Raw genomic sequence first — 24,434 nt, 5'->3', positions numbered from 1 at the left:
ATAGCACTCTGTGAGCAGCTAGCCTTTTGTGGCTTTCCCGCCTTGTGGATTGTGTCAATCACTGCCTTGTGGACATCTGTCAAGTCAGCAGTCTTCCCCATGTTTGTGTAACCTACTGAACCAGACTAAAGGCCCAGTCACACTAAACAACTTATCAGTGATCCCAACAACGATACAACCTAATAGGGATCGCTGGTAAGTTGCTAGGAGGTCGCTGGTTAGATGTCACACTAAGTGACGCTCCAGCGATCCCACCAGCAACCTGACCTGGCAGGGATCGCTGGAGCGTCGCTACATGGGTTGCTGGTGAGCTTGTCACACAGGCAGATCTCACCAGCAATCCGTGACCAGCCCCCAGCGCCGCGTGGAAGCGATGCTGTGCTTGGTAACTATGGTAAATATCGGGTAACCAACCCGATATTTACCTTGGTTACCAGCGCACACCGCTTAGCGCTGGCTCCCTGCACACCTAGCCACAGTACACATCGGGTTAATTACCCGATGTGTACTCTGCCACGTGTGCAGGCAGAGAAACCGGCTTCTGCGGACGCTGGTAACCACAGTAAACATCGGGTAACCAAGAAGCCCTTACCTTGGTTACCTGATGTTTACCTTCGTTACCAGCGTCCGCCGCTCTCAGCTGTCAGTGCCGGCTCCTGTTCTCTGCACTCCTAGCCACAGTACACATCAGGTTAATTACCCCATGTGTACTCCAGCTACGTGTGCAGAGAACAGGAGCCGGCACTGACAGTGTGAGAGGGGCGGACGCTGGTAACGAAGGTAAATATCGGGTAACCAAGGTAAGGGCTTCTTGGTTACCCGATGTTTACTGTGGTTACCAGCGTCCGCAGAAGCCGGCTCCTGCTGCCTGCACATTTAGTTGTTGCTCTGTCGCTGTCACATACAGCGATGTGTGCTTCACAGCAGGAGAGCAACAACTAAAAAATGGCCCAGGACATTCAGCAACAACCAATGACCTCTGAGCAGGGGCCAGGTTGTTGCTGGATGTCACACACAGCAACATTGCTAGCGACGTCACAAAAGTTGTTCCTTAGCAGCGATGTTGCTAGCGATGTTGCTTAGTGTGACGTGGCCTTAAGGGACCATTTTAAACAATTAGGAAGCCTTTGCAGGTGTTTGTGGTAATTATTCTAATTTTCTGAGATAATGACTTTTGTGTTTTCATTGGCTGTAAGTCATAATCATCAACATTAACATAAATAAACACTTGAAATAGATCACTCTGTTTGTAATGACTCTATATGGTACTGAAATAAATTAACTTTTTAATAATATTCTAATTAATTGAGATGCACTTGTATATCCTGAATATGTTTTTGGATGATAACAAAGAATTAAGTACCCTTTTTCCTTCTACAATAGAAATTAAGGCTTGATGATATTGATGATATGGATTTAGTTACTTACCTAGATATAACATCTGTGTGATGTCCATGAGTGATTCAAGCCTTTCTGAGAGACCTTATAGGAGTGATACCAAATCTTTCTTATCTTGGGAGGCACATTCATTTTGAGAGATGGTCATGAACCACATCCAAAGCACCCCTTGAATAGTGAAATTTAGCTCCAGCCAACCCAACAATAGTGACACCTAGAGGCCTATTATTAGTATAAATGACTGACAAGGCTTACCCACAGAAATCACCTAAAGGCAATATACTTGCATCTCGGGGTTCCCACTATCTCATCATATAGTATTCTTGCATCAAGTCCTCAACCACGCTATTGCATTTAACTTCAAACAACCCTCTACCTGGCAGTATCATCCTATGTCCAGCTTCTGCAACTCCAAATCCAGTGTATGTGCATGCAGATCTACTTTTCTATGGGGCCTACTGATAAAAGTCACCATCTGGAGATCTGCTTTTCATAGCTGTTAGATATACCTACTGTTAATTCTTAGACTGCCTAATGCTAATGCTCAGACACATCATGGTCCTCTAAGCCATACGTGGCTCCCGATCCACAGATTGTGGATCCCTGACTTATAGGAACTTTAGGGATAATTTACTTTTATTCATTATTTTTAATTAGAGGTGGAGATGAGAGAATGAGGCAACATTTAAATTTGCTTGTCCAAATGTGTTTTTCCAGGAAATTCAATTTGTTGGAAGTTATTCTTAGCAAATTGTATGTCCCTTAATATACTATGGAGATAGCTCCAGAACCTAGAGCATAGCAAATGAAACATGTATAAAATAAAAAAAAAAAAATGTTCACCTTCCACTCACTTCTCCACTTGCGTTTCTCAATGCTATAAGTGCAGTCCTTGCTGCATCTTCTGATCCCCTGCCTCCTACTTCAGTATCTTCGGTCCTCTCACACTATACCAGACCTCTGTATGTCTTGGTGCCTGGGAGGGTTCTGTGTAAACACAGGAAGGCAATGGAGCCATGATGTCATGATGTGCACAGTAACCTTCTGCATGCATGCACACAAACCTCACGGACCCCATGACACCCAGATGTCCTGCACATTGGAGAGGCCAGAAGAGTCCATCATGGGTGGCAGGGGATCAAAAGATGCGGTGAGGAGCAGATGGGGAAAGTTAAGTAGTGGAGGTGCCAGAGAGGTGAATGGTGATGTTTAATTGAGTATAATATTTTTTTTTAACCAATTGATGGCCCATTATAGTTTAGAAAAAAAGCGTCCAGTGTCCAAACTTTAGCCAAATTTGCATGTCAAATGCAGATTTTTGTACAATTCAAATAGAATTTAATTGCACACCATTATTTAGAGACTAGAAGGTGGCCCGATTGTAACGTATAGGGTAGTCTAGAATGTGTATCTAGGTTAGCAGATTGAAGAATAATATAATCAGTAAGTCTTGAATAATGATGGTTCATTTTTTGCTCGTTGGTCTCCTGCTGTGCAGCACTTATTGGCGTGTTTGACAGTGGGAGACCAACGATCTGAATGGGCAGGGAGCCGGGGTAAGCTAGTAACCGTAGTACACATCGGGTAACTATGCAAAGCGGTTTCCATAGTTAACCCGATGTGTACGCTGATTAACAGCGTACGCCGGCTCCGGCACACATGCCGAGAGCCAGAGTATGCTAGTAACCATGTTACACATTGGGTAACTAAGCAAAGCGGTTTCTATAGTTACCCGATGTGTACCATGGTTACCAGCCTACGCCGGCTCCGGCACACGTGTGCCGGGAGCCGGGGTAAGCTAGTGGTTTCACACATCCATCTTTTCTCCACTTTGTCGGATCCGGTGCACTGCCGTAGGCGGGTTTCAGGCGTCCGTGTTTTAGGTACGTAACATACCGGAGAAAATATGGGTCTTTTTAATAAAAATATTTTCTATATTTACTTCTCTCCAGTGATGCTGTCCCCGACTCTGCTGCCTCCCGCTCCTTATCGCCGCTCATTATACTCACTCAATATTCAGTGCCCTGTGGAGCTGGAAGCGGGAACAGCGCTAAGGACTTCAGTGCCGGGGACCGCATCGCTGGGTGAGTATACAGCAGAGTGTGTGTGTGTGTGTGTGTACATGCATGTGCGCTATGTGTGTATACGCTCAGTGTATCCATGTGTGTCTGCTATGTGTGTATATGTGCTCAGTGTGTGTGTGTGTGTATACATGCATGTGCGCTATGTGTGTATGCGCTTGGTGTATCCATGTGTGTCTGCTATGTGTGTATATGTGCTCAGTGTGTGTGTGTGTATACATGCATGTGCACTATGTGTGTATGCGCTCGGTGTATCCATGTGTGTCTGCTATGTGTGTGTGCTCAGTGTGTGTGTGTGTGTGCTCAGTGTGTGTGTGCTCAGTGTGTATATGTGCTCAGTGTGTGTGTGTGTGTACATGCATGTGCGCTATGTGTGTATGCGCTCAGTGTATCCATGTGTGTCTGCTATGTGTGTATATGTGCTCAATGTGTGTGTGTCTGTATATATGCATGTGCGCTATGTGTGTATGCGCATGGTGTATCCATGTGTGTCTGCTATGTGTGTTTGTGTCTGTCTGCTATGTCTGTGTGCTCAGTGTGTGTGTGTGTGCTCAGTGTGTGTGCTCAGTATGTGTGTGTGTGTGTGTGTACATGCATGTGCGCTATGTGTGTATACATGCATGTGCGCTATGTGTGTATGCGCGCGGTGTATCCATGTGTGTCTGCTATGTGTGTATATTTGCTCAGTGTGTGTGTGTGTTGATAGGCGGTCAGGAGCGGGAGGCAGCAGAGCCGGAGAAAGCAGGTAAATATGACAAATATTTTTATTTCACAGACCCGTGTTTTCTCCAGTACCTGTCACACGCATGCAAACACGGATGTCACACGTATGACCATAACCATGCGTGTGACTAATACCTGATTAAACACGGATGTCTGAAAGCAGCCATACACTGTGTACAGTACAGTGGCCGCGCCGCAACTTCCTGGACACATGCTCAGGTCGCATGACAACACGTGATCGGAGCTTATCGCGCGGCCACTGTAGTGTACACAGTGCACGGGAGCGTGCCGGATCTGACAAAGTGGAGAAAAGGTAAGTAACTATTCAAAGCGACAGTGCTGACGTATGCCGGGAGCCGGGGTAAGCTAGTAACCATGTTACACATCGGGTAACTATGGAAAGCGGTTTCTATAGTTACTCAATGTGTACCATGGTTACCAGCCTACGCCGGCTCCGGCACACGTGTGGCGGGAGCCGGGGTAAGCTAGTGGTTTCACACATCCGCTTTTCTCCACTTTGTCTTGCCGGTGTGGGCTTCCGGGGGTGCAGCAGTCACCTGGTAGTCGGGGCTCCGTGTGGGTTCGGGGAAAGCATGCGGACGGCGGGGCCAGGGTGAGCGTCCAATGCGTGCAGGGGTTCGGGGCGAGCGGCCAATTCGTGCGGGGGCGGAGCCTAGGTGATGCGAGCGGCCAATGCGACGGTTGTCACTTTAACAACATAGTTTTGGAGCAAGACAGACAGACAGACAGAATAAGGCAATTATATTTATAGATAGTATACAGAGTTAAGCGGGCTTTGCACGCTGCGACATCGGTAACAATGTGCTACCGATGCTGCAGCGATAGTCCCGCCCCGTCGCACGTGCGATATCTAGTGAAAGCTACGGCAGCTTCACACGCACATACCTGCCGTGCGACGTCCCTCTGGCCAGCAACGTCACAGCGACGTCACACGGCAGGCGGCCAATTGAAGCGTAGGGGCGGAGATGAGCAGGATGTAAACATCCCGCCCACCTCCGTCCTTCTCATTGCAGCCGGGAGGCAGGTAGGTGATGATCCTCGCTCCTGCGGCTTCACACACAGCGAGGTGTGCTGCCGCAGGAGCGAGGAACAACATCGCACCTGTCGCTGCACCGGCATTATGGAAATGTCGGAGGCTGCAGCGATGATACGATAACGACGCTTGTTCATCGTATCAAAAAGGTTTTACACGTTGCGATATCGACTGCGACGCCGGATGTGCGTCACTTTCGATTTGACCCCATCGATGTCGCAACGTGCAAAGCCGCCCTTAGTATCTATGGTATAAGACAATGTGGTATTAAAATCTTAAAGCTCTCTTTACTAGGCAATGACGTTTTAAACCAAGTTTCTAACTTGATATGCCATCTTTACCTTTAGGGTTCTGTTTCTTTTTTCCAACTGAAACACTAAACATGGTACGAGTCAATCCGCTTTTTTCATCATCATTATTGTCCCATACAAACAATCCAGTATGAAACAAATGTAGATTAACATAACAGAGATGTCAAGGACACACATGTCACTGATATAACAACAAATGTTGTTTACCATATAGAAATAGCTAAATAAGAAATTTTTCCACTGTTGATTGAACAAAAAATACATTTTAATACCTATAAAACAACCCAGAAGAATATCCAAATGATTTAAATAAAAAAAAATCTTTATTACAAAAAAATACGATAAATACACAAATACACAGCATTTAAAATGTAGGAATGAATATGTGGCATATATAAAAAACTGATAGTCATACAATACGCACAGCTGCCAGCGTAAATTTTTATCCATAATAGGTAATTATTTATATGAAATCTGACACTGTGCAAAAAATTCACAATCACCCCACAATGGGGATAATATGCATATCAGGTATTAACTGTGCCAAAAAAATGAATGGTGAAACCTACATAGTGAGATGACATAGGCATAATATGATAGCAGTGTGAAACAATGTAAGAATAAAATTAGAGGGCAGATAAAAATATAATAAATATGTCAGGGAAAACCTGATGCAAAAGTAACTAAGCTGCCAAATACCAATAAACAATTGTATCACGCTGCTTCATATTAATAAAGCCTTACCAATGAGACACCCTAACGCGTTTCGCCATGGCTTTTTCCATGGGCATATGCTGCCAAGGGACTAAGCTGCCAAATACCAATAAACAATTGTATCACACTGCTACATATTAATATAGCCTTACCAATGAGACACCCTGACGTGTTTCGCCGTGGCTTTTTCCAAGGGCATATGCACAGAAAAAATAAGAATCACGCGACAAACAAAATAAGGGGAAAAACCTTTCAGACCCCAAATGTAAAATAAAATTAAATGTTACAAAGTAGGAAGAATCACAAACAAAGCATAGGAAAAGCAACAGAGATTAACTAGGTAAAATAATCCCTAGGTGAGGAGATGAATCACCCAAAATCCATCTGCGTTGAAATATAGCAAGCAAAAACGACAAGAGTAAGCTGAGTGCAAATGGCCCCTCCCAAGATGTGATAGGACAGAGACAAAAGAGGAAAATGAAAAACACTTAAAGAACAGCAAACCAAGGAAAGAAAATCAAATGTAAGACAACCATCAGCAGTTAGACAAAGACTGAACAGGCTGTAGCTGAGCAGAGAATAAAACCGACCAGGCAGCAAAAAATCACGGGAAAAAGTCCTGAAACCGAGGCATAACAATATCTTTCGCTATAGACATGATGAGGACCTTGTCAAAAAGAGTGAGCATTTTGTTTGAACACCAAAATGAGGTAGATGCACAGATATTGTACAAGTTAATGACAAATAAAATAATTGGTGATTCAGGCAGTCATACAAATCTAACTTTTTATTACATTGATAAGAATACTCTATATTTTTTTAAGTTGTGTCCAGCATGCTAACTGGAAAAAGAAAATATTAAATGCAATTACATTCACAGATGCATTTCTGAACAAAATTGAAAGGTTCCATTGTAAAAATGAAGGCAAAAACAAATAATAAATGTAGTTACGTATTATGTATAATCCAAGCATACATCATACAAATGACAGGTATTTCTATGGCGCAATTGAAAGAGCCTATAGGTCTATGGACAAAGAAAAACAAAAGACACAAAACAGCCCTTGGCACTTTGTTATTTTAGACAAAAGCAGAATTGCACTTGCTATAAAATGTTTCATACTATTATTGTCCAGTAAGGTCCAATTTTATTTTATTTTTTGAGGGTGGGGGATAAAGTTTACAGTTCACTGTAATATAAAATGTCTAAGTATGCTTCATCATGCAGCACCACCTTTATCTTATACTGATGACAATTTTACAGCTAACCTAAAAAGGTGATAAATAAAAGGACGGATGAAATTAGTAAACTATGTTATTGTGAGTCCTTTTACTTGCATATTGCCGGGAAAGGGAAAGAGATAAACACAATTAGAGGATGAAATCACTGCAATTAGCTTGCTTTATATGTTATGACAGATCAATTGGTGTACCACATGAATTTATGAGGTTATTAAGCCTTGAGCATAGTTTAAAATATAGTCTTTTGTATCTATGTGGATTTATGAGGTTATCAATCCTTGCAGATGTGGAAAAAATGCTGCAAAAAAAGAATGCTTTTAGAAATACAAGTGTTAAAAATGTATTATCAACTAATAAAATGCAAAGCAAAAGGACAAAAATCAGAAATCTAAATCAGATCAATATTTTGAAGGATCACTAGAGATGAGTAAAATGATTAGATGAGAATCAAATTTGAATCAAAATTCCCCCAAATTCGAAGCATCTGGCGAATTCAAGCAATGAATGATTTTTCTGAAATGTCAAAATACGACAGTCATCGTTGTAGAAGATTTCAAGTCGACTTCCAGAAAGTACCTTGCAGTTATCATTTATTAGGATATAGTGCCACAAAGAGACTATCACACCCTGTATCTCTAATGTTGGTAATTTAAGATGTAGCATTGCTGGCTGTACATGGACCTGAAAATTGGAAGCATCACTTGCTTTGCATTCTTGTTCTCTTTCCCTCTCCTTTCCAAAATTACTGACTCTGGAATTCCAATAAGGGAATCTGTCAGTAGGATCAACCTTTCTAAGCTGTCTATATGGCAATGCAGGTCACAGAAAGTTAAACAAAATCATATCTTGATATTTGCAATCCGAAATCTTATTCCAGTGAAATTCATGCTTTTTCTTAATATGTGAAAGAGATATTAATAATTATGGGATGGGCACTGATCTGCAAGAGAATCGGACTTTATTGTTTATTTTAAATTTCAGATTGTAGTTAAGTTATCAGTGTGATATGTGATGGCCTCTCTCTGCTATCCTAGTCTAACTGCAGAGCTATGTATGATTATACCAAACAGTACAGCATTAAACAAATCTGCAGTTGTCCTCTCATATGGCTTCAGCTTACATCTTACATACAGTCAACGTTGCAATACAGGCTCTAAAGGCAGAATTTCATACAGATCTATGTCCAGCTCATAGTTTTTAACAACTCATTAATATATTAAAAAAATGTGGACTTCTTTGAAATGAGACATTGGGTCACAGATAAGAAGTGTCACATATGTAATGGTAAAATAGGACCAATTTATTTATTGATCTCATAATTTGGAAAGGGAACAAGAACCAACTAAATTATATCTGACCCCTTTTCAGCTATGACACTCTGGTGTGAACAGGTCATTGAACTTTTTTATCTGATGGAGAGCAGACATAATGGCTGAACAATACACTCGGAGGTGACACTTTTCACCACTGTGTAGAAAACTCTTAAGCCCTCGTCACAAACAGCGAGATTGCTAGCGAGATTGCTGAAACTTCACAGGTTTTGTGACGTATCAGCGACCTCGCTAGCGATATCGCCGTGGGTGAAAAGCAGCAGCGAGCGGGCCCCCGCTGCAAGGTCGCTGATCGTGAAAAAACGATCAGGACCATTTTTTACTCGTTGGTCTCCCGCTGTGCAGCACGCATTGGCGTGTTTGACGGTGGGAAACCAACGAGCGCCCGTTCTGAGTAAGCAGGGAGCCATCGTTACACAGGTCGCTGGTGGCTGATCTTTGATCGCTGTGGAGATGTGCCTGATTGACAGCTCACCAGTGACAATGTAGCGACGTTCTAGCAATCCCTGCCAGGTCGGATCGCTGGTCGGATCGCTGGTCGGATCGCTGGTGCATTGCTACGTGTAACGGGACTCTTAAGGCCACTTTACACACAGAGATAAATCTGCGGCAGATCTGTGGTTGCAGTGAAATTGTGGACAATCAGTGCCAGGTTTGTGGCTGTGTACAAATGGAACAATATGTCCATGATTTCACTGCAACCACAGATCTGCCAAAGATTTATCTCTGTGTGTAAAGTGGCCTTTACTCTGTTCAAAAGACCAACTGTAGACAGGATAGCACCAAACTCCAGTTATGAACATTGGGTTTGTTTGTGACAGATATAGCTCCTACAGTTATGACAGACACATTTCCAACAAAGTGTTCCCAAGGGGAACAAAATGAATCTTCTTGTATTGCTGGGAAATTTGTGTACCACCCTAAATTAACAAACGCGGGTAATCCTATGTCCTAGTGGTTACAGAGTTACTGCCCGCGGTCTTCTGCAAGCAGCTTGCAGCCATCGGCGCACATCTCAGCTGATTTTTACAGCTGAGATGTGTGCCTGCCTGGCACGGAAGGAATTGTTAGCTGCCTGTGCCTTTTAACCCCTTAAATGGCCCTGTCAATATGTAACAGCACCATTAGAATAGTGATCGCGCTATACTGTTACTCACCAGCCGCTACCGGAAGTCACGTGATATGATCATGGGACTTTCGGTAGTTGTCATGGTAGCACAGAGTCATGTGATGATGCCTGTAGCTGACGGGTTAGGAGCATATCTGCTGTTTACAGCTGTGTAGCTGTGATCAGCAGATATGGCAGAGCGATAAGACAGCTTATCCATATAGTCCCCTAGGGGGCCTAGTAAAATAAAAAAAAAGTTTAAAAAAAGTTTTAAAAAATTAAAGAAAATTAAAAAAACCTAAAAGTTCAAATCACCCCCCCCTTCGCCCCATTGAAAATTAAAGGGTTAAAAACTTAAAAAATATACATATATTTGGTATCACCGCTTTCAGAAATGCCCGATCTATCAAAATATAAAATCAATTAATCTGATCAGTAAACGGCGTAGCGGCAAAAAAAATTACAAACGCCAAAATTTAGTTTATTGGTCACCACAAATTTTGCACTAAATGCAATAACAGGCGATCAAAACAAAGCATCTGCACAAATATGGTACAGTTAAAAACATCAGCCTGATGAGCAAAAAATAAGCTGTCCCTGAGCCATAGATCTGAAAAATGAAAACACTATGGAATACGGAATATGGCGTAAAAAGTACGCCACTTTTTCGGACAAGATTCTGATTTTTTTTTTTAACCCCTTAGATAAAAGTAAAACTATACATGTTTGGTGTCCAAGAACTCACATCGACCTCAGGCATCACACCCAGACATCAGTTTTACCATATAGGGAACACAGTGAATAAAATATCTCAAAAATAATAGAGCTATCACACTTTTCTTTTTAATTTTTCCACATTTGCATTTTTTTTGCCATTTTCCAGTACACTATATGGTAAACCTTATGGTTTCAATTAAATGTACAGCTCGTTCCACAAAAAACGAGCCCTCACATGACCATATTGACTGAAAAGTAAAAAAGTTACATCTCTTGGAAGAATGGCAAAAACAACCGGAAAGCGCAAAATCGGGCGGTCATGAATGGGTTAATATGAGCCAGATTAATAGAGTTGTATATGCTAAGTTTCCTATTTACACTGAGCTAAATTCATGATAAGAAATGTGGCATCAATCTATTCCTTCTGTGAACCCTAGGGGAGCAGATATCCTGAATATCAGGGATTCCATCATTATGAACCTAAGATGCATCCCATTGATCATTCCCGGTCTGAGGTCACCAATTTCTATCTGTGAGAATATTTAGTTCTCTGGCTTTGTCAAGGTGTCCAGGTCATTGTAGGCATGCCCCATGGCTACTGTTAGTTGTGTGTCAGGATTAGGTCTGCAGTCCGTTAAGTTTCCAGCCCCTCTGTTACCTTTTTGGGATTCCACATTTTTTGATCCTCCTCGCTCCCTGAATCATAACAGTACCACCGGCCTAACCTAGATTCCTGGGTACTCAAAAGAAGGGGAAAAAAAGTGTCTTCGAATTTTTTTTTTTCTTGTGTGTTTTTTTTCCTCTTTCTCTCTGGGTGCTGTGGAGGATCTTGTGCTGTTATGGATGTCACACAGTTATCTGGGCGAGTCGGTCAGCTTACTTCTCAGGTTAAGGATATATCCGATTATCTTGCCCAGACACCTGCATTAGAACCTAAAATACCTTTACTGGATTTGTTCTCTGGGGATCGGTCTAAATTTATGAACTTCAAGAACAATTGTAGGTTATTTTTTGGCTTGAAACCCAAGTCCACAGGGTCTTCCAGGCAGCGAGTTCAGATTGTTATCTCCCTGCTGCGTGGTGACCCCCAGGATTGGGTCTTTTCCCTGGCGCCTGAAGATCCTGCTCTTGCTGATGTTGATTTTTTTTCCAGGCTCTAGGGTTGTTATACGATGAACCTAATGCTATTGATCAAGCCAAGAAAACTTTATTGGCTTTGATCCAGGGTCAGGAACCTGCAGAGATATACTGTGAGAAATTTCGAAAGTGGGCAGTCCTTACTTAGTGGAATGATGTGGCTCTTGGGGCTCTGTTTCAGACGGGGTTGGCAGAGCCTCTAAAGGATGTTATGGTGGGATTTCCTGTCCCCTCTGGTCTCGATGCCTCTATGTCATTGGCCATTCAGATTGATAGACGTTTATGTGGCACCCCAGGGTTCAGTTGCCACAAATATACCTGTACCTGGGCAGGGAAGGATCTCCACATTAGGTAATCCCACATACAACATTTTCACTCCAAGCCTGGGGGGGGAGCTCTACAAGTCGAGTTCAGGTGAGGTCCCCTTTAAAGCCAGGTTTGGAGGCGGAGTCGGAGAGATAGTTGACAGTTGGAGAAAAAGAGACTGTGCGAGCAGAGAGTGAGGGGAGACATCAAAATGGAGAGGGCAGTGCTTAGCCCGCACAAGTAACTGTGTGACCGCCTGAGGGATCAAGAGTGAGGCAAAAGAGGAGTGACCGGGGAGGTGGAGCCAGATCAGTTCATCCCCAAGGAACAGCGCTGATTATCGGACACCGGCGTCCGAGATTGTGAGGGATCTAATCTGCCCAGCAACAAAGACCAGAGGCCAGGGAGACTGCAGATCTTCTGACCGAAGCAGCACCTGAAGGCAAAGCTGCTACACAGAGCTTAGGGACCGCAGTGAGTACAGCAGTGCCCCTTAGAGAAGCTCCCGCCGCCTGCCATACAGGTGAAGACAGTGAGGGAGGGACAAGGTATAGCTACAGGCAGCCTAGTACCAAGGAGAAACATAGCGCAGCAGGGAGGCCACACAACTCACCTGGTGCAGAGATCCTGAACTGTGCCCAGATTACCCAAAAACTGTAACATCAGAAACTGAACCCCTTTTTAACACCTGCAAGTAAAAATTTAGTCAGAGTTAATGAATTGGTGTGACGCACTTTATTTCTTTCATCTGAGAAGCCATAGGCTGCTGCACGAAAGTGACAGTTGAAAAGGCTGTGAGGAAAAACGGCCGCCATATCTGTGTACTACTAAAACTGCCCTGGGGACCCCGCTTCACCTACGGGAAGCGTAAACAACTGGCTGCCTAACCATCAACCCAGAGGTCTGACCTGCAGCCCCAGTAACCATACTGGAACCGTAGGTGGCGTCACGAAATACTTTTATTTATTTATTTATTTATTTTTTTCTTTATTATTTTTTTTTTTTATTTATTTATTTTTTTTTAATTTTTATTATTTATTGACTTTCAGCGACCACCAGGGTCACGGAACCGGGCACAGGCCCCCGTGACATAATCCCATTAACCAACACCCGGAACCGAGTACCCCACGGCCCTCGGGCGGGTCAGCTTTTGGCATCACGAACAGGCTCTGCCGTATGTCCCAGGGGCGGCATGGTTACCGCAATATGCTGGGGAGCCCAATACCCTAGCTGAATTTAGAGAAAAGATGTGCAATTTCCTGGATATATACTCTATGACTGACAAGCAAAAAGTGTCTGCTTTGCTGGGGCAACTGACGGGTGCAGCAGAGCGAGAGGTTAAATCCTGGCTGAATACAGATAAAAGGACAATAACCCAGATATTTGCTAATTTAAAAGCTGCTTTTGAAACTCGTACTGTAGCTGAGCTAAGAATGAGGTTTTACAACTGCAAACAAAGACCGCAGGATAGCATACGGGATTATGCATTGAACCTTCAGGAGGCGCTGCAGGCTGTAAAGCAGGTAGACCCTGAAAGTGCATGAGAGGAAGATAAAATGTTAATTAAACAATTTCTTGAGGGGCTACATTCACCAATTCATCAAACACAGCTGCATCTATGGGTCATGGAGCATCCGAGTCTAGACTTTGTAACTCTGAAGAACCAGGCCATTAGAGCACTGCGAGTCCCTGTGACTACAGACCCCGCACCTCAACCGCGGAAAGCCTCTCAGAGGTGGCGTCCCTTTCCTTAACTCCAGCAGAAATCAATGGACAGGCTGTAATACCTGGTGCCTCTGATGACTTGCGTTCCCAGGTACAGCAGCTAACAAAAGATGTGGCCATACTCCTAAAGGCCATGCAACTCCAGCAGAAACCACAGTCGTCGGAGAGGATCCAGTTGGCTGACAGCCCTGAGGACATCCCGTGGATGCAAGGAAGGAGGAACCCACCGCCCAGAGGAAGACCCAACGACCGCTACGACTCGTCAGGACAACCTATCTGCCGCCGTTGTAACGAGGCTGGCCACTTTGCCAGGTCATGTCCTTTAAACCAGCGACTCCTGGGGCAGCGGGCCGGCCACCAGGAATAAAACAACCAGGCCCATCAAACTGGCGCGATAGATATGTGGGAGGACGACCATTCCTATCTATCGTGCTAGATGGCATTCCCACACTTGCTCTATTGGAAACTGGCTCACAGGTGACGACGATCTCGCATATCCTTTACAAAAGATTTTGGGCCGATTCTGAGCTCAGACCTTACTATATATGCTGCTAATGGACAGCCGGTATCACAAGTAGGGTACATGGAGGTGACGATAAAGGTGGGGAGGGAGGAGCTAAAGGGCCAAGGACTTATTGTGGTGGATACTGATTGTCGTGAAAGAAATCCAACAATGATATTAGGTACTAATGTTGTTGAAAATTGTCTAGGAGAAGTTCTTTTCTTGCTCCAGCAGGTTGCAGTAACTGCCAGCATCGGGCAGCAGAGGGTCCTACAGAAAGAAATCAAAGCCATTCTGCAGAGACAACAGGTAGAGTTGTCTGGTGGAGAAATCGGCAGTGTACGGGTAAGCGACCCATTCCCCATTGTGTTACCCCCAAGAAGTAAAGTTATGATTTGGTGTCGGGCAGCTATAGGCCTCAGAGGGCAGGATTACCAGGCAATGGTAGAGCCCATGTACTCAGATAGTAGGCCCACAGTCCTGACAGCCAGGGGGATAGTTGATGTACGCAAAGGGAGGGTACCTGTACGAGTTTTAAACTGTGGAGAGGAAGAGGTCAAGCTACACAGATATGCTACTGTTGCCAAGTTGTTCACTGTCAACAACAACTCAATTCAGGCAGTGGAACCCTTGACCCCGTCCGACAAGGCGGAGGACAACAGCTCCAAGGGACAGCTGGAGGACTGGTGTCAGAAGCTGCATGTCGGCACTGATTCCACCCCTTCTTACCAAAGGCACGGAGTTTATCGGGTGGTGAAGGAATATGAACGGGTCTTTAGTAAACATCCATTAGACTTTGGGCGGATAAAAGGGATACACCATCGCATACCCACGGGAGACCATCTACCTATAAAAGAGAGATACAGGCCTATCCCACCAGCTCACTATCAGTGTGCTAAAGATATGTTACGGGAAATGAAGGAAGCTGGGGTTATTAGAGATAGTTGTAGCCCCTGGTCAGCTCCACTTGTCCTGGTAAGAAAGAAAGATGGCACAATGAGGATGTGCGTTGACTATAGGCAGATAAACCGCATAACACACAAGGATGCTTACCCGTTGCCCCGCATTGAGGAATCACTTGCTGCACTGAAAGCTGCTAATTTCTTTTCCACCTTAGATCTTACCAGTGGGTATTGGCAGGTTTCCATGGCAGAAGAAGATCGAGAGAAGACCGCATTCACGACGCCGATGGGTCTGTGTGAGTTCAACAGCATGCCGTTTGGACTCTGCAATGCACCCGGCACGTTCCAAAGGCTGATGGAGTGTTGCCTGGGGCACCGAAACTTCGAGACTGTACTGATATATCTTGATGACGTCATTGTGTATTCCAAGACATATGAGGAACACCTGGAGCACCTGGCCGAGGTGTTTGAAGCATTGTCAAAGTTTGGTATGAAACTAAAGCCTTCAAAATGCCATTTGCTGAAGCCGAAGGTTCAGTATCTTGGGCATGTGGTCAGTGCGGATGGTGTGGCACCAGACCCTGAAAAGGTCACTGCTATCAGAGACTGGCCAAAGCCAACAACCGTCAAAGAGGTGCGTCAGTTCTTGGGGCTGGTAGGATACTACAGGAGGTTCATAAAGGACTTCACGAAAATTGCGGTGCCTTTGCAAGATCTCCTGGTAGGCCAGACCAAAAAGGGCAAGACTTCCGGCCCTCCGTTTGAATGGGGTGAGAAATAAGAAGACTCCTTCAAGCACATAAAGTGGGTCCTGACCGGTGAGGAAATCCTGGCCTACCCTGAGTATAATCTGCCATTCGTGCTGTACACAGATGCCAGTAATGTGGGATTGGGAGCTGTGCTGTCGCAGGTGCAGAATGGCAAAGAACGTGTAATTGCCTTTGCAAGCAGGAAGCTCCGTCCTACTGAGAGAAACCCGGAAAACTACAGTTCGTTCCAGCTGGAATTCCTGGCCTTAGTCTGGGCCATCACTGAACGGTTCAAGCACTACCTGACGGCTGCGAAGTTTACCATATTTACGGATAACAACCCGCTTACTCACTTGGACTCCGCAAAGCTAGGTGCACTAGAGCAGCGATGGATGGCCCGTTTGTCAAACTATGACTTCACCATCAAATATCGGGCAGGCCGCAAAAACGCCAACGCTGATGCATTGTCGAGAATGCCCCATTTACCAGATGCAGGAGAAGACTCGGATGAGCTAGAAGAGATAGAGCTGCCGGCTTTTCACCGCAACAGTGCATCCCAGTGTAACCAAGGTGTTAAAGGCAAACGCCAAGAGGCCACGCTGAACCCGTTACCTTACCTCGGGTGGGAGGAAACGCAAGACAGCGATCCGGCTGTTCGCCTAGTTAAAGAGCTAATAATCCAACCAGACTCAAGTCTTAGCCCAGATGCCCCTCCGGAAGCGCAGCACCTGTGGAAGGAAAAGAGCAGATTGTTCATCTACAGGGGTAGGCTATGCAGACATTACATCAACCCCCGAACCTATGAGAGGGTGTGGCAAATAGTGGTACCGAAGAGAGATGTTCAGATGGTGCTGGAGACGTACCATGACGGAGCAGGACACTTCGGGTGGAAGAAGCTTGAGGTACTGTTATGCCACAGATTCTATTGGGTTGGTATGAGAACTACCATTGAGAACTGGTGCCGAAACTGTGGCCCATGCAACCTGAAAAGAAAGGATCGTGACAGTCAAAGAGCTCCACTACAATGAATTGTCACCAAGCAGCCGCTGGAACTTGTAGCCTTGGACCATGTGAAATTGACACCCAGTAGATCCGTTTATACGTATGCCCTCACTATGGTGGACCACTATTTCCCGGTTTCTGGTGGTAGTACCTGTAAAGGACTTGACAGCAAGAACCGCAGCGAGAACCTTTCAAGCCTACTTCTGCAGACTACATGGGCTACCCGGAACAGGTGTTGACGGATCAAGGTTCTGCATTCGAAGCTGAAGTGTTCCAGGAGTTTTGCAACCTGTATGCATGTAAGAAAATCCAAACCACACCAAATCACCCACAGACAAACGGCATGTGTGAGAAAATGAACCAGGTTGTTATAGACCTGTTGAAAACCTTGCCCTTGGAAGAAAGAAGCATGTGGCCAGAGAAGTTGCCTGATTTAGTGGACATGTACAACAACATCCCTGTGAGTTCCACCAATTGCACGCCAGCATACTTGATGAGAACAAGACCCGGGAAGTTACCAGTTGACTTAGAAATGGGAATTGTTGTTCCTGAAACCAGTTCACCTGAAGCTGATTGGGACACTAAGTGCCAAGAGCAGTACAAAAAGGTACAGGAGTGCGTAGAAAGAAGCCTAGACCAAATTAGAGAAAGGCAAGAGAAAGATTATAACAAGAATGCACCAGCTGCTCCTTTAATACCTGGAGAGATGGTTCTAAAAAGAAAAAGAAAGACCCATAAGCTTGATGACCAGTGGGAAGCAGAACCATACACAGTATTGCCCACTAAATTTGACAACAAGAAAATCTGCTTAATCAGCAAGGATAAGGGAAAAACGTCAGCGGCAGTTTCTAGAGACCACCTTAAAAAATGTCCTGAACAGTTGAAGCAAAAAGAAGTAATCACCTGTATACCTCAACCTAAAGAGGAAAAGAAAGAGAAGATGATAAGATCAGTACTTGGTGATTTTCCTGAAGTTGGCCTCAGTACAATGGAGCCATAATTATACCATTATTGACTGGCGCTCAACCAGTAAAAGTCCCAGAAAGACTGGAGGAACTGGTCAACATTTCAGAAGAACTACCTGTCACAGTAGAACCAGAGAACCCTGCTATTGGGGATCCTGCCAGTCCTATGGTAAGACTAAGACAACATTCACGCATACCAATATTGCGTAGATTCTCATGCAGACTAGTAGATAGTGCACGCATAGCACCAGCACTAGGTACCAGTACACTGCACCGACCAGTTGTGACACAGGTATTACGTAGGTCTAGCCGTAGCAACTTTGGTCAGCCCCCGTCCCGTTATATAGAAGAATATTAAATAGAAAGTGTAGTAGTTAGTAAAATGCAAAAATATTTTATTTATTTGTTTATTGCAACTAAGTAAATCCATAACCGTCAAGCGCGTTGAGCCTGCAGGACTTTTTGCATGAGCTTTTGCATCTTCTTGAACTTTTATGGACCAATAGACCACAGAACTGGTAGTGGTCAAAAACTTTCTTATATTTACCATACTCACATTTTGCAGCGGAAGGACTGCATTTTTCTGTTTTATTGTTTTTTGTAATTTTTATTTTTTAAGACTTTGTACTACTCTTTATTGTTGCTAATGTTTTATAAGTTTGTGTTTCCAGTCCAGGAGTACTGAATTCAACTAAGGGGGAATGTGGCACCCCAGGGTTCAGTTGCCACAAATATACCTGTACCTGGGCAGGGAAGGATCTCCACATTAGGTAATCCCACATACAACATTTCCACTCCAAGCCTAGAGGGGGAGCTCTACAAGTCGAGTTCAGGTGAGGTCCCCTTTAAAGCCAGGTTTGGAGGCGGAGTCGGAGAGACAGTTGACAGTTGGAGAAAAAGAGACTGTGCGAGCAGAGAGTGAGGGGAGACATCAAAATGGAGAGGGCAGTGCTTAGCCCGCACAAGTAACTGTGTGACCGCCGGAGGGATCAAGAGTGAGGCAAAAGAGGAGTGACCGGGGAGGTGGAGCCAGATCGGTTCATCCCCAAGGAACAGCGCTGATTACCGGACACCGGCGTCCGAGATTGTGAGGGATCTAATCTGCCCAGCAACAAAGACCGGAGGCCAGGGAGACTGCAGATCTCCTGACCGAAGCAGCACCTGAAGGCAAAGCCGCTACACAGAGCTTAGGGACCGCAGTGAGTACAGCAGTCGCCCCTTAGAGAAGCTCCCGCCGCCTGCCATACAGGTGAAGACAGTGAGAGAGGGACAAGGTATAGCTACAGGCAGCCTAGTACCAAGGAGAAACATAGCGCAGCAGGGAGGCCACACAACTCACCTGGTGCAGAGATCCTGAACTGTGCCCAGATTACCCAAAAGCTGTAACATCAGAAACTGAACCCCTTTTTAACACCTGCAAGTAAAAATCTGGTCAGAGTTAATGAATTGGTGTGACGCACTTTATTTCTTTCATCTGAGAAGCCATAGGCTGCTGCACTAAAGTGACAGTTGAAAAGGCTGTGAGGAAAAACGACCGCCATATCTGTGTACTACTAAAACTGCCCTGGGGACCCTGCTTCACCTACTGGAAGCGTAAACAACTGGCTGCCTAACCATCACCCCAGAGGTCTGACCTGCAGCCCCAGTAACCATACTGGAACCGTAGGTGGCGTCACGAAATACTTTTATTTATTTATTTATTTATTTTTTTCTTTATTATTTTTTTTTTATTTATTTTATTTTTTTTAATTTTTATTATTTATTGACTTTCAGCGACCACCAGGGCCACGGAACCGGGCACAGGCCCCCGTTACATAATCCCATTAACCAACACCCGGAACCGAGTACCCCACGGCCCTGGGGCGGGTCATTTACGTGAACGTAAAACAATGTGTACTGCATTGTCGCTCTCAGGGCGGTCTCCGGAGCTTATGCAGTGTGATAGGGTCCTTTCTAGGGCAGAATGGCAAGTTTTTAGACAACGTAATAAGCTATGTTTCTTCTGTGGAGACGCCTCTCATACTATTTCTGTCTTCCTTAAGCGTGAGAAACGATTTGCCCATTCATTTACTTTGGACGGTTTATAGTCTAAGTTTCTTTTGTCGGTTTCTTTGATCTGTTCCCTATCATCATTTTCGGCTATGGCTTTTATTGATTCAGGAGCTGCCGTGAACTTCATGGATTTTGGGTTTGCTAAGCGTTGTGGTTTTCCTATGGTGCCTTTGCATGCTCCTATCCCTTTGAAGGGAATTGATGCTACTCCTTTAGATGAAAATAAGACCCAGTTTTGGACCCAGGTGACAATGCGGGTAGCACCTGACCATCAGGAGGTTTGTAATTTTTTGGTCTTTCATAATTTGCATGATATTTTGGTACTGGGATTTCCTTGGTTGCTAAACCATAATCCAGTTCTTGATTGGACTTCTTTATCTGGGTCGTTGGTATCTTTGTGGACCCTGGGGTCCTCTTGTACACGGCTGACGTGGAATCACTTTATACTTGTATCTCTCATGATCATGGCCTCGCTGCAGTCCGCTTTTTCTTGGAGATGACTAATCTGGACTCACACTTATCTGAACTAATCCTCGAGCTCCTCCACTTTATCCTGACACATAATTTTTTTGTTTTTAAAGTTCTTTTTTACCTGCAGACCTGTGGCACGGCCATGGGGGCGGCCTGCGCGCCCGCGTACGCCAACCTCTTTCTGGGCTTTTGGGAGAGGGGATTGTTTGGCGACGGGGGCACGCGGGCAACCGACCATGTGATGTGCTGGATGAGGTACATTGACGATATTTTGTTTTCAACATTAAATTGACATATCTATCCAACTCCAGCAAAATCGACTTCCGGGACGTCAGCCTGGAATTGGACCAGGACAGGGTTATCCAGACTGATGTATTCAGGAAGTCGACCTCAGTAAATTCTTTGTTGCACGCTTCATCGGCACACAGTCAGGCTACAATAAAGGCAGTCCCGATATGTCAATATCTAAGAGTTAGGTGGATTTGTTCAACTGAGGCCTGTTTTCACCGTCAGGCCGATGACCTTAGGGACAGATTTTTGGATCGGAGATACAGTGGAAGGGCCATCAAAAATGGATTTAAGAGAGCCATTCAAAATACTAGAGGCGAACTGCTATTACCAACAAGAGCAAAAAAGACTGAGGATACTATTCACTTCATTTCCACCTTCAACCAGCAGTGGGACAATATGCGCCGCATATTAACAAAACACTGGCCTATATTGCAGGCAGAACCAGTACTTAAGGATTGCCTCCCCTGTGCCCCATCGATGACGCCAAGAAGATCTAGATACCTCAGAGATCTCTTAGTATGCAGTCACTACGTTCCAGCCCCCTCTAATTTTCTCGGTCAAGGTATACCAAGAAGGGGTTGTTTTTCCTGTGGCCATTGTGTGGCATGTGTGAACATTGGCAGGGGAAACTCTTTTGCCTCTGCCGATGGGTCTCGCACTTACCACATTAAGGAATACATTTCATGCCAAACATCTCACGTTGTGTACTATGCCACCTGCGACTGCCCTCTGATTTATATTGGACCGACGAGTCGTGAATTGAGGGTATGTATCAGAGAACATGTGAGAGATATCTGTGGAGCTAAAACTGCAATGGATATCTCAACTTTAAAAACCCTACCAAGGCATTTTAAAACCGCACATAATTGTAATCCGAGATCTCTGAGGGTCCTGGGGATTGATGTCGTTCACGGGGTCAATCTAAAGAAACGTCTTGCACAATGCGAAACACAGTGGATTTCTGTTCTCGGCACACTGTCCCCTGCTGGATTGAATGAATCCATCAGCTTTGCACCTTTCTTGTGAATCCACCTCTCCAAGTCGATAGATCTGGACTCAAGCCCTGACCAATCTATTTGAGGCCAGTCCTTCCTTTTTCTGGCCCGTTATATACTTAAAGTTGAGCTAAAATGTATATCATCGATATCCTTCCTTTTTGTTTTTAATTCATTATTTTTTATGTGTATTGTTCTAACACTAATACTTCCCCCTCCTTTTTCCATTGTTTAGTGTTCTTAACTATCTGTCATCCCTTTTGATGAAATTTGGTGTCTGTTTCTGAGACTGAGGCCACTTGAACGAGAAGCACCCTACCAGCGAAGACGGACAGCTTATTTGTCAAACTTTTGTACTTACATGAAGAAGATGTATAATATGTCTAGTATATAAGCTAACCTAAAATATACATATTTTTACTATGTTCAACGTACTTTCCATTTTTTCTGTGTGGGAACTCTTTATATAAATTTAAATTCCTTCCTGGCCCCTCTCTAGTGACGTTTGCATAGCTTTTATATACATTCAACTCATTTCACTCTCCAGCCTGACCATTTCTGATACACTTGAAGTTCATTTATGTGCATGTATGTGTATGTATATATATATATATATATATATATATATATATATATATATATGTATATATATATATATATATATATATATATATGTTTATATATGTATGTATATGTATGTATATATATATATGTATATTTTTCTGTACAGAATTATTGTCCCTGGGGTTCACCACATGGGTCCCTTTCCACTTTAAGCATTACCTGGCTCGTCGGCTGGTGATGCGTCCCCCATCTGAGCCGATTTTGCTTGGTGATGTGAGACCTATGTGTCCCTCCCCCTTGTGTTCCGTCCTTCATAAAACACTATTACCTTCTCAGTACCGCTCTTTGTGCCTGTCACCGGGGGGGGGCGCGGGAGTGCTTTCTCTGGCTGGTAGCTGCGATCCGCACTGCTGTGCGGGCGCGGCGTGCCGTGCTGGATTGATCGCGCTGCGTGCATCCCTCCCATTGCCGGGGGGACAGGGACGCCATGCTCTGTGTAGCGTGGAATGCACATGCGCACTATCTGCATTGTATGATGCAGTGCTGCGCGCGCCCGGAAGTCCCCTCCTCCCTCTGACTTCCGGTCATGTGATGTTTCACGTGACCGGGTGTCTGGGCATATAGGAGCAGGTCCGTCACACAGACACTACACACTGCTCTCCTCCCGGAAGAAGTGGTCCTGCACCGCGAAACGGCCGTCGGAGGCCCCCTCTGTCAGTCTCTCTGAACCTTCCTTCTATCTGGTAAGCACTTTCTGCTGGCATGGTGAGCCTGGCTCAAACTTATGGGTGCAACTTATATCAAACTCCCTTCTCACATTCATTACCCTGTGTGGCTTAGTGCCTTTATTCATTTTACATTCATTCTAGGTGGTGCTATAGCTCTCTCGTAGCTAAGGGTGGCTTTCCATGACTTAACAATATTACATCTATGACGATTTTGGATATAGCCCCATAGCGATACCCATATTTGCTTACAATCTTATCCAGCCACAATCAGTTGCTATACCACCCCCCCCCACACACACTGAAGCTATTCTTGGCTATAATTATATACCAGTAGTGAGGTTGGTCCATGGGGACTTTATGTATGTATTTTTTCCCTAACTAATGCTTCTTTATGTCTCATTTTTGTAACTATTTATATTAAAAATATCTATTAATCACACCTATTACTCCGTCCCTTGCTTGTTTATATCAGTATTTTGGAGTGTGCAGTCTCTGGGACATCCTGGTGGGTTAAACCATACCCTCTACCAGCATGACCGCACTGAGACCATAAGGTTTAACCATGAGGCTCTTTGTTTCGATATTTATCTGTGACTAGTTGGGGCTGCCAATGTGTGCATAGTGATACTATTGTTTTGTCTATTTCATCTCAGACATGGGAGGTCCCTGACTATTTGGCGGGTTTCATGGATGTGTTTAATGAGACAGAGGCTGCGCCCTTGCCTCCTCATAGGGACTGTGATTGCACTATTGAATTGGTGCCTGGTTGTAATTTTCCTAAGGGATGGCTCTTCAATTTATCTGGGCCTGAACATGTTGCTATGCGGACTTACATTAAGGAGTCTTTGGAAAAATGTTACATTAGACCATCATCTTCCCTTTTGGGCGCCGGGTTTTTTTTTTTGTGGCCAAGAAGGATGGTTCATTACGGCCCTGTATTGATTATCGTCTCCTTAATAAAATGACGCTTAAATATCAGTATCCATTGCCTCTGATTTCTGACCTGTTTTCTAGACTGAAGGGTGCTAGTTAGTTTACTAAACTCGATCTTCGGGGAGCATATAATCTCATTCGCATTAAACATGGTGATGAATGGAAGACGGCGTTTAATACCCCTGAGGGGCATTTTGAGTACCTTGTGATGCCCTTTGGGCTCACTAATGCCCCTTCCGTCTTTGAATCTTTCATGAATGATATTTTCCGGGACCTTGTGGACAAGTTTTTGATTGTCTACTTGGATGACATTTTGATTTTTTTCTCATGACTGGGATTCTCAGGTTTAACAGGTTCGGACAGTATTTCAGGTTCTCAGTGACAATGTGTTATATGTCAAGGGATCGAAATGTCTGTTTGGAGTAAAAAAAGG

The sequence above is a fragment of the Anomaloglossus baeobatrachus genome, chromosome 2 (assembly GCF_048569485.1).
Source record: "Anomaloglossus baeobatrachus isolate aAnoBae1 chromosome 2, aAnoBae1.hap1, whole genome shotgun sequence".
Taxonomy (NCBI): Eukaryota; Metazoa; Chordata; class Amphibia; order Anura; family Aromobatidae; genus Anomaloglossus; species Anomaloglossus baeobatrachus.
Note: the sequence above shows the minus strand (reverse complement) of the source record.